At 41.5% G+C, this 10,000-nt stretch overlaps 1 protein-coding gene across 1 annotated transcript in view; it reads right to left on the bottom strand.

Moving 5' to 3' along the window:
- The window catches only part of LOC119569051, a 52,256-nt gene that overhangs the window by 42,152 nt on the left and 104 nt on the right, over window positions 1-10,000 (bottom strand). The window contains exon 1 of the mRNA XM_037917406.1: window positions 9,583-10,000. This exon is cut by the window's right edge and continues 104 nt beyond it. The gene's annotated coding sequence lies outside the window, so the exon portion shown is untranslated. The remainder of the gene's footprint in view (window positions 1-9,582) is intronic.

Below are 10,000 nucleotides of genomic sequence, written 5' to 3'. Positions count from 1 at the left end.
GACGCCCCTGCAGGAAGTGGCATTACTTGAGGCTTGCATTGTGGGGACGAGTTGGAAGGATGTCAGAGATAAAAGGGAACTGGTAAAAAGATATTGGCTTACTTAATATTACAGATTAGAAGACGGAAGAGGGGGCAGAGTGAGGAATATGTGTGTGTGTGTGTGTGTGTGTGTGTGTGTGTGTGTGTGTGTGTGTGTGTGTGTGTGTGTGTGTGTGTGTGTGTGGTGTGCGCGTGTGTGCGTGTGTGCGTGTGCGTGTGCGTGTGCGTGTGTGTGTGTGTGTGTGTGTGTGTGTTTGTGTGTGCGTGCGTGCATTTGTATGTGACTAGATAGACAAATATTCATATATAGACAGATAGACATATAGAAAAGCAAAAGCACACACATTACATAGCAACCCGCCTCTGATTAAACAAACCCGCCTCTGGTTAAACAGACGCAAGCCGAAAGCAAAGATCTCGCCCGTTTCCCAGGATCCGCAAGTGTCCGGGTGACGAACCTGGCATTTTGTTTACAAACACAGAGCTGAAATCTCACACGACATTCTCCCTCTTCCTGGCTCCCGCGCAGGAGTCTTGCCATCTGCTTTACCTTGATTTGTTTTTCGTGATTTTCTTTAATGTATATACGAACAAAGCGTTGTATATTTTCTTGTCGGTTTAGTCTAAAGTGCCGTGAGTTTATTTATATATTTTTCTCTTTGAAAATTATTTATTACTTTTGGACATATTTTAGATTAGTCTATTATTCTCGGTCCTTTAAAAAAAAAAAAAAAAAAAAAAAAAAAAAAAAAAAAAAAAAATGCAGTAGCTCCGCGAGCAATGGCATATAAATTCTTCACATGCATCAAAGAATGTATGACATCCCTATGACAGACGGCGCACTCAACCCCACATCAAAGTGACATTTTTGACGAGACTTGGCACTCCCTCGACACTTATGACGAGTGACGCCAGGATGTGATACATTGGCAGTTTGATTCCTGACACTGACATCGTACACAGGCATTTGTTGATGTCTCTGGGGCCCAACCCGTCTAGCGCGGACGTCCACCTAGGCTTCACCCGACGTAAATATTATTCCTCAGCGGGAAGGTCTGTGTCTATCCGCAAATCAACACCAACGCCTCTTGATCTCAGACGAAGGGACGTTTTTCGAGGCCCTGTAGCCACCACAGGAAGTCTGTTTGAGGAAGATCCTAACAGAAGAATGGAAGAACTTAATAGCAACATCTCTGAGAACGACAGGGGTCCAGACAGAAAAAAAAACTATTGTTACCTTTACTTGTGGTCAATGTGGAGCCGAGCGTTTCTCTCTTAACACCGGATGCTAACTACCTTGCCTCGCTATTCCCCACCGCTTCGTCGATTTTACACATTAGTTTGTGTAAAGGGTACCGATATTTAATTTTCTGACTGTCCCTTGCTCCGCCTCGCCGCCCGCACTCCGTGGTCTTCTCGTGGCGTCAGTACAAGCGTCATCGCGGGGGTATGATGTAAGAATTCAATCTAGCTACGGCGAGGTGACGAAAAGCCTAGTCCTTAAAAAAAAATGCTGCCTATGGGACTCTTGCCTGACGTCTTGCTCAGCTGAATCAGGTGTCCATGTGACGTCAGAGAGAGTAGTATTTTTAGTAGCGACGTCCACGGTCTTCCCCAACCTGGCATTCCGTCCGTAGTACAATAAGCGTCTTAAAGAGAACTATTACTATTGACTTCTATATTTAGCTCCGTTTCCCCTCACTCCCTCCTGGTATAAAAGATTACCTCTACGCCGTAATTCCATTAGCTAACGGCAGCTATTACAGATTAGACGGAAGGAACAAAGATAAAAAGGAAGGAAGACCCACTGCCAGGTTATGCAATTTTCTTCCCCCGAGTCTTGGAGTCGATACGCCTTGGCTAACGAATTCGGTTTGCGGTCCACACGTGTGTACTCCTGAATCTAATCTGGGGACTTTAATCTTTGTATTTCCGTTCTTTCTTTTGCCATTTTCCTTTCTGTTCTACTTTATATATATTTCGTGTAAATAGGAATTTCGTTTGGCACTTATAACAAACGAAACAGTTGTAGTTCCTAACAATCACTGAAAAGAAACGACTGAAATGATTCTACTCTGCAGTCCGCCAATTCGAGCAAATATTTTCCCCTTTGACTCATGCCAATAACTGATAACACCCAAACCCGATTATGAGGATCTCCTACCCTCGCTCTTTGGTGTCGAATAAATCTAATTCATTTTCCTCTACGACCCAGAACTTCACCACTGCCACAGGTGTGTATAGTAGGTCAACAAGACAAGTGTGGACTCGAGGTCAGCTGATATCTATGACAGGTGTTCTGCAGAAGGTCAAGTGGAGGAAGCGCCATGAGAAGTTAATAATTGGAACCTGATATCAAGTTGTCAGAAATTTCGTCTTTCACGTCATGTCTGGGAAGTGGGTTTCTGCATATAGATAGTTACGTTAGTATGTGTTTGTTTGCATTACGTATTGACTTTTTAACCTTCTTTGTCTTTTTTTTCTGTTTTGTTTGTTTATTCCTCTCTCTTCTCTCTCTCTCTCTCTCTCTCTCTCTCTCTCTCTCTCTCTCTCTCTCTCTCTCTCTCTCTCTCTCTCTCTCTCTCTCGCTATCTGTCTCTGTCTGTATTTGTCTGTCTGTTTGTCTCTCTATAATACATTCAAAAATAAACTATACACAAAACACGTAAAGAGAGGGTTATTACATAGTGAAAGAATCTTATTAACTCCAGACACAAGAAGTATATAAAATGCAAACCTCCTTGGAACTCATACTCAAGGTCAAGGTTTTATCCCAAAGTAATTTCAATGGAACAAGGGATGTTTTTTTTCGTGTTTGTTTATTCTTTCGTCTGTTACTAGCCGTGTCTGTGTCTGTGCGTCCGTCTTTCTGTCTGTTTTGTATCCTTACATGTCTGCTTTTCGCTTTATTGATTTTTTGTCCTTTCGTCTCTCGATGTCTATGTTTTTTTCTATCAATATGGTTGCCTCTATACATGTTTTTTTCTATCAATTTCTTCTACTCTATATTTTTTTTTTCTACCTATCTTTTCTTAACTCGGTAAGTCTTCATATATATTTTCCCAATCATTTTGCCACTGACTATATATTTTTTTTTTTCTTCCAATTTTCCCTCAATTAACTGAGCATCGTGTTTATTCCTCTTTTCCTCACCCTGACTATCCTTATTTACTCCACCTATCCTTTTAACTCTATACTTGTCTCTCACCCTTGATCACCGTGTTCATTCTTCGCATTCCTTCTCCATTCTGTTTCTTCCTTCTTCTCTCTCTTTCCCTGAATCATCTAAACACCTCTCTTTCCTTCTCCCTGCTTGTCTGCCTCTTCCTTCTTTCGCTCCTCAACTATAACACACAAAAGAGAGAGCCAAACCTGACTCTCATGTTGCTTCTGAATCAATAGCAAGCGAGGTTGCAAGAAGATTCGCAACTCTCCGCTTGTGTCCGTCTTTATCATTTTTTCCTATCTCTCTCTTTTTCTCGGTCTTTTCACATTTCTTTCCCCTTTTCTTTTCTTTTTTTGTTTATTTATTCTCAAATAAGTCGGCTTTTTCCCCACTGGCACCCAAGATTATCCTAACGTTACACCAAGATACGTTTAAGCACATGCCATCGCAGGGCCCCGTCCTCTCAACACTCAACATGGTCTCTATCATGGCTACCATACTCACGCACTCAACTTAGCCCTACCATGACTTCCATTAACTCGCCGTAGTCAACCTGGCCCCTACCATAACTTCCATAGACTCAAGCACTCAACCTGGCCACTACCATAACTTCCATAGACTCAAGCACTCAACCTGGCCCCTACCACAACTTCCATTAACTACGCGGTACTCAACCTAGCTCCCACCAGACCATGACTCCCATTAACTCGCCGTCCTCAACCTTGATTCAGCTGATTCGAGGCCTTGTGATGTCAGCACTTCGTCGAGAGATTACGGGCGACGTCGGTGAAAGAGCCACGGTACAGCTCAGCACTCGTCGGGTGCCCGGGAGTGCCGCTGATACAGGGCTCTGGCACTTGTGTGATTTCCGCGGAGCCTTTTCGAGAAGGAGAGAGAGAGAGAAAGAGAGAGAGAGAGGTTGTGGGTGATGGGGGAGGGAAGAGGGGAGAGGGAGGGAAGAGGGGAGAGGGAGGGAAGAGGGAGAGGGAGGAAAGGGGGAGGAGGAAGAGGGGAGAGGAGGAAAAGGAGAGAGGAAGGAACAGGGGAGGAGGAGGGAAGGGAGGGAGGGGAGAGGGAGAGGAAAGGGAGGGAGGGGCAGGTGGAGAGGAGGGCAATGAAAAAAGGGAAGAAGGAAAGTGAAGGAGGAGAAAGGTAAAGGAAAGGAGAGTTGTCCAAGGAAAAGAGTAAAGGATATATATATATATATATATATATATATATATATATATATATATATATATATAGTATATATATATATATAAATATATATATATAGTAGATAAGAGGAGAGAAGAGAGAAGGAGAGAAGAGAGAGAAGAGAGAGAGAGAGAGAGAGAGAGAGAGAGAGAGAGAGGGGGAGGGAGAGAGAGAGAGAGAGGAGAGAGAGAGAGAGAGAGAGAGAGAGAGAGAGAGGAGAGAGAGGGAGGGGGGGGAGGGAGGGAGGAGAGAGAGAGAGAGAGAGAGAGAGGAGAGAGGAGAGAGAGAGAGAGAGAGAGAGAGAGAGAGAACTCAATCTCTTCGGAAAGTGAATAAGAAGAGAGGAAAGGAAAAAAAAAAAAGGAAAACGGACAAAGGGAAGGGTTTGGAAAAGGGTGCGCGAGAGAATGGGAAATGGGTGGAGTTAGGAATAGCGTGGGTGGCGATGAAGCTTCGTAAAACAGCCATGAAAACACCGACCTTGTGTGACGTCACCATTCTATTGATGTATATCGGGTTATTGTTTGCTTGCTTGAATTCGTTTGTTTGCTTATGACTGTTTGTTGGTTTGTTTCTTTGTGTGAGACTATTTGTTTGTTTGTGACTGTTTGTTTGCTTGCTTGTGACTGATTATTTCATTGCTTGTGCCTGTTTGTTTCTATGAGAGAGAAGGGAATGTTTGTGCGAAATTAGAAACGAAAGATAAGAGAAACCGGGGAATAAATCGCGTGGGAAAAAAATAGAACAAGGCAATTCATTCATAAAGAGATAAGCAAACGATGAAAGAGAGCGACAGAGAGATAAAGAGGCATAATAAAAAACGGTGATAAAAAAAATATATATATTAATCTAAATCTAAAACCTTTCATAATCAAATTTTATCCACTGACGCGCATACGCACCTCGATGTTACATAACGCTGTCAAGGCATGATTTACATAAGGAATCATTATGGTTTGGCTGACGATACGAGTGAATAATTAATCGCTAATGATCCTCGGCTGCATTAACGTGCCGCAGTAGTATATGACTTCTCATAATACGGACCTCTTTTTTTTTTTTTTTTTTTTTTTTTTTTTTTTGGGGGGGGGGGGCGTGTTTCTGTTTGTGTTTACGTGTGAAAAAAATGAAAAAAGGAGTAATTTAGAGTTAGTAAAATGGGCGTTATGGAGAAATTTGAATACAGATATTTTGCGGGTCTTGTTGTTATAAAAATAAAACGAGGCATCTTGTATGGCTATACTAAATGGCTTTTCGCTACTGACAGTGTCAAATGACCTTCTGGAAATCAAGGTTCCTGTAACTGTATGAGAGATATTACCAATATTGCATCAGTCATTTGAACCGAATTACAGTATATAATACGCAGTCTTCCTTTTATTAATACTTGTTATTAAGAGTACAACACACATGAAATACATAAAATCCACCATAATTACTTATATCATATTCATATACCCTTTTAATCAGAGTTGTCACCATCAAAACAAATCCACCAAAAACAGAGAATCATTTAATATCACATGATATTCAAAACTTATTTTCCGCGGATCTTTATTTCAACTTATTCTCTTTTATTTCATCTTCACTATTCTCATTTATCAATTTATCCCTTAAAAAAACATCAACAATGACATAATAATGAGTAAATAAAGCCTATATACCCTTATCTTATCGTCTTAACAAGGTCGTAAAGATAATGTAATGTAGGAAAATAGTGATAAAAAACTTGTTACAACATAGATTATCTTCCCGAGGACAAAAAACACTTGTAACACGCGCCATGAGGGAACGAAGAGGAGGAAAGGGAAACGACGATAAATCGGAAGAGGCGAAACGGAAGAGAAAAGTAAACGGTTAATAGAAAATGAGGAAGGGAATAGGGATGAGGAAGGAATGGTCAAAAATGAGAGAAAATAAGGAAACGTGGGGCTGTAGAAAGGAAGACAAGAGAAAAAATATATATAAACAAATAAACAAACCAGAAGGAAGATAACGAAGGAAGAGCAAGATAGAACAAAAACAACAAAAATGGGGAGAAAGGGGAGAGGAAGGACGGAAGGAGAAACCGGTGAAGGAGAGGAAGGAAGGAGATAGGAGAGAGGAGGGGAGGAGGGGAAGGAAGAGAGAGGGAGAGAAAGGGAGAAAGAGGGGCAAAAGAAGGAGAGAATAGTGAAGAGAGAAAGAGAGGAGATAGGAGAGAAACGGAGACAAGTGGAGAGGAGAACGGTGGAGGAGAGAAAAGAAGATAGAAGGGAAAGGGAGAGGAGGGGAGAAGAGGAAAGAAGGAGATAGAAGAGAAGGGAAGAGGAGGGGAGAAGCGGAAGGAAGGAGATAGAAGAGAAAGGGAGAGAAGGGGAGGGAGAGGAAGAAGCCAGCACAGCGAATGGGGCAATTTAGACCGGGATCAGTTTACGGGGCAGCCTTCACACCATTACCGGGATTGGTGCTGTGCCGGGCGCTTCCTGACGGGTGGGGGTGGGGGGTGGGGGTAAGGGTGGGGGGTAAGGGTGAGGGAGGGGAGTCAAGGGAGATAAGAAGGAGAAGGAAAGGAGAAGGAAGGAGAAGGAGAAGGAGAGGGAGATGGAGGGAGGGAAATAAAGAGAGAAAGAGAGAGAGAGGGAAAAGGAGAAAGAGAGAAGGAGAGAAAAAAGAAACAGGGGGAGGGAGGAACAGGGGGAGAGGGAGGAAGAGGCAGTCAAACTCGCTCACTGAATGTCCTTTGTTTTTTTTTTGTTTTTTCTTTTTCTTTTTTTTCTTCTTTTACCAGTTACTCTCTACTTGCGGATGCTCGTCTAAGACTTACATGACTAGTTTCGTGGCCCAGACATATTTTCCTAGATTGCGACATTCCCGCTCGACCAGAGACAACAATATCCGCTGGCTGGGAAGATTTTACTAATTTAGTTTCTTATACCATCTTTTTCCTCTTGTGGTTATATATATATATATATATATATATATATATATATATATATATATATATATATATGTATATATATGATATATATATGATATATGATATATATATAGTATATATATGATATATATATATAATATATATAATATATATAATATATATATATATATAACTGTACACACACACGCACACACACACACACACACACACACACACACACACACACACACACACACACACACACACACACACACACATATATATATATATATATATATATATATATATATATATATATATATATATATATATATATATTATATATTGTGTGTATGTCACTTTTGCACATGTTCATGTATATATGGGTATCCCTATATGCATGTATGTATGCAAGTATGTATTACGCATGCATGTATAAACGCGCATAAAAATGAACAAGCCAACACAAAGCTAAAATTAAACAGACGATCCATCGCAGCAAAAATACAAACCCATAAACTTAACAGAATCCAAACACAAGTAACCCAGGTGTCAGCACCGTCTGATGAGCTATTTATAGATTGCCTTTTGTTTCTATAAGTGCAGGGTCACTTCTTGCGTCTCCTGTAAATAACACTGGGCATTCAGTAAGCCCTTGATATTTGCCAAATTAAGGGGGAACGAAGATGAGGAACAAGAATAGGAAGCGGTAGAGAGAAAGAATGTAGATTAGGGAGAAAGGAGAGAAGAAAAGAGTGGAGAGCAAAGAAAACGCGAGGAGAGAGGCAGGGAGATGAGATGAGACGAGAAAAAGAGAGGAGAAAGAGGGGGTTGAGAGATGTCCAAAGAAAGCGAATAAACGAGAAAAGACTATAAGAGAAAATAGGAGAGCAAGAGGGGAGACAGACAGACAGACAGGGGGAGGGAGGAAGAGTGAGAGTGAGAGTGAGAGTGAGAGTGAGAGTGAGAGTGAGAGTGAGAGTGAGAGTGAGAGTGAGAGTGAGAGTGAGAGAGAGAGAGAGAGAGAGAGAGAGAGAGAGAGAGAGAGAGAGAGAGAGAGAGAGAGAGGAAGCAGAGGGACAGGGACAGGGACAGAGACTGAGACAGACAGACAGAGAAAGACAGACACAGCCAGCCAGACACACAGACAAACATACATTCAAACGTCATGAGATATATAAAGGAGCTGAATATAACCCAAACCTGAATATAACCCAGACGGGGCGCCCATATCACACATATCGCAGATCAAAGAGCAAAGAGCGAGTGAGAGCAAAGGCGACAGAGTTTGTTCGACACTTCAACACAGAGTCAGAGAGCGCCGGTGCCAGAAGAACAGAAGGGGTGGTTATAACGGGGTTCTCCTACGCCACTGCAAGGTCATTTGGGCTCGCACGGTGTTGTTAAACCCCGATAAGACGGATCGATGCGAAAATCTATAATTTCGTCCGCAGAAAAAAATGCATTTCGATTTTCTTTGTCGTTTCCCGTTTCGTGATGCATTCCTTGAGGATGTCATAGCCACGTAACGAAAGAATACTTAACGAAAAACTGTTCTAGTGTCCTAATACGCGATGGTCATCCTGAACAATCTGGTGCAAGTTCATATAATTTAACATCATTTTCATAACATAAGATGCTGTGACCCCCATTTTATTTCTCTAAGTAGTCTTATCCTGAATAAAAAAAAATAAAATAAAACAAAACACACACGAAATCTCTAATGTTTTAAAACCCGTTCTTTCTCTCTCTCGCCATCGACTCAGAAAACGTTTGTTGCGAGAATCACGCATTTGAGTCACGGTGCTCTGAGCGAAACACACGTGCTGGGGTTGGTGCCAAATCCACGCCGCTGAGGTGGCACTCCTTAGATATTCCTGCCTTGGAGGCTTACTAGTGGATATTGCAGGTGAATCATTTCGCAGGGTGAGAGTTATTAGTAATCTCTGGAGATGTACTTATGATTTATTCGAAAAAGGTATGATGTGTTGGTTCATCTTTGCGGGATTATGATGTAAACTGAGAATTTACGATCCGTGGGTAATTATTAAAGAATAGAATACGAAGGCGAAGTCTCAAAAAAAAAATTTAACATACAGTTGGAGTCGTTGAATATTTACAGATTTCTTTTCGAATGTTCATGGATACTGTCACTTTAACACGGAATATGAAAAAAACACAAAAAATAACACAAAATAACACAGAAATCCAAAGAAATATGACCGATCTCCCCTCACTCGAGTATCCTGCCATTTCATTCATATCTTTGCAACACTTACCTAGCAGTAGTCCTGCAACTAGCTCCTGGTTGGTGTGCCTTCCTTGCAACGGGTCTGGTTCTGAGCGGAACGAGGTAATGTGTGACGAGGCGCTGAAAATCACTTGAAGATCTTCTTGTTTAGCTCAAACAAGGAGACTGGGTGTAGATACGAGTTCTCGAATCGAAATTAAAAAGTTGTGTGAACACTTAGATATCTTCTCTTTGACGGCAATGATCAACTCGGTTAAATATTAATAATACTGTAATGGTTGTTTGTTTGGCCTTTTTTTTAAATAACCCCAACTCAGACAATCCAACCACTCGGCTAATATACCAACACCGTGGAAGAAAAGAATATATATCAAATAAGCGTTGTTTTTTCTCAAGAAGACGCGTCAATCCTCCCGATGGTCTCCGAGACGTCAAGTGTATGTGTG

Source organism: Penaeus monodon, chromosome 4, assembly GCF_015228065.2.
Source record: "Penaeus monodon isolate SGIC_2016 chromosome 4, NSTDA_Pmon_1, whole genome shotgun sequence".
Taxonomy (NCBI): domain Eukaryota; kingdom Metazoa; phylum Arthropoda; class Malacostraca; order Decapoda; family Penaeidae; genus Penaeus; species Penaeus monodon.
Note: the sequence above shows the minus strand (reverse complement) of the source record. Positions and strands in the feature narration are given on the sequence as shown.